Source organism: Halyomorpha halys, unplaced genomic scaffold, assembly GCF_000696795.3.
Source record: "Halyomorpha halys isolate HHAL.00 unplaced genomic scaffold, Hhal_1.1 Scaffold2050.1, whole genome shotgun sequence".
Classification (NCBI taxonomy): Eukaryota; Metazoa; Arthropoda; class Insecta; order Hemiptera; family Pentatomidae; genus Halyomorpha; species Halyomorpha halys.
In genome coordinates this window covers 16,974-18,517 of record NW_027113931.1, presented here as the reverse complement: position 1 = coordinate 18,517, position 1,544 = coordinate 16,974, and the positions used below count along the sequence as shown (strand labels likewise).

The 1,544-nt window shown below is 46.8% G+C and overlaps 1 pseudogene; it reads left to right on the top strand.

Annotated features, from left to right (window-relative positions):
* Positions 1 to 1,243: 1,243 nt before the first annotated feature.
* The window catches only part of LOC136796716 (uncharacterized), a 4,039-nt pseudogene continuing 3,738 nt past the window's right edge, over positions 1,244 to 1,544 (top strand).

The window sequence follows — 1,544 nt, the reverse complement described above, 5'->3', positions numbered from 1 at the left end:
GGGAGGACCGCAAGTTTCATAGTTGCGGAAAGATTGGGCACTTAGTGGCGCATTTCCCGCGCACGAAATGCGAGGAGGAAGGAGATACCCGCAGGCGCTACGCCACCACATCCGGGAAGAGCTCAAAAGTTTAAAATACCAGGGAATTATTATTGATAGTACATCCCCATTCAATAGTCCATTGTGGGTGGTTAAAAAGAAGGGTGCTCCAGGTCTTACTACTTAAAAATAAAGAGTGGTGATAGATTTCAGGAAGCTGAACGAGAATACCATAGACGAAAAGTATCCAATCCCCAGATTTGAAGACATTTTGGACAGGCTAAGCAGGGCTACGGTATTCAGCACATTGGACTTGAAGGCCGGATATCATCAAATCAAGATGCACCCTAAGGATCAACATAACACAGCATTCACATTCGAGAGAGGCCACTATGAATTTACAAGGATGCCGTTTGGCCTCAAAAAATGCTCCTATAACCTTCCAGCGCCTGATTTTTTGGGGGGAATAGACGAATCAGTATGCCAGATTTACATGGATGATCTCCTAGTGTTCAGTAAGAACGAAGAATGAACATGTGCAACATTTACATAGCGTATTCCAGAGAATCAGGCACTTTGGGCTCAAATTATCCTTGATATTATTGAGAAATCATCGTTGGAGCAGGAGCAAATAACTTTTTTGGGCCACACGATCTCCAGGTATGGAGTTAAACCCGACGCAGATGAAGTCACAGCAATATAGAAGATGGCAGTGCCTAGGGATGTAAAGGGAGTTCGGATGTTGCTGGGAACTTTAAATTATTTTTTGAGATTTATGCCAGAAATGGCTGAGTACCTTGTCCCGCCTATATGGCGAAGCGGGGTAGCAGTAACCCATCTTCCCGGGTCCACCCTTGTTGATCCTGCCAGTAGTTATATGCTTGTCTCAAAGCTTAAACCATGCAAGTCTCAGTACGAGCTGACTTAAAGTGTAACCGCAAAAGGCTCAGTAAACCGGTCATAGTTTACCGGATATATGCCACTCACGTGGATAACTGTGGTAATTATAGAGCTAATACATGCAAACAAGTCCCGACCAGCGATGGAAAGGACCCTTTTATTGGATCAAAACCATTCGCCCGGCTCGCCCGTGCGTCTGCTTGATGACTCTAGATAACACCACAGATCGCACGGTCACAGTACCGGCGACGTATCCGTCAAATGTCTGACTTATCAGCTGTCGATGGTAGACTCTGTGCCTACCATGGCGCTCACGGGTAACGGGGAATCAGGGTTCGATTCCGGAGAGGGAGCCTGCGAAACGGCTACCATATCCAAGGCAGCAGGCACGCAAATTACCCACTCCAGGCACGGGGAGGTAATGGCAAAAAATAATGATACGGAATGAACAGAAAGGTGATCATCACTCCGATTGTGGAAGACAATATAAGCGGTGCATGGTGAAGCTGCAGCAGGAGCCAGTGCTTGCTTTCCCAGACTTCACCCGGCAATTTAATATCACTACAGATGCGAGTGAGTACGCGACGGGAGCGGTGTCGTCTCAA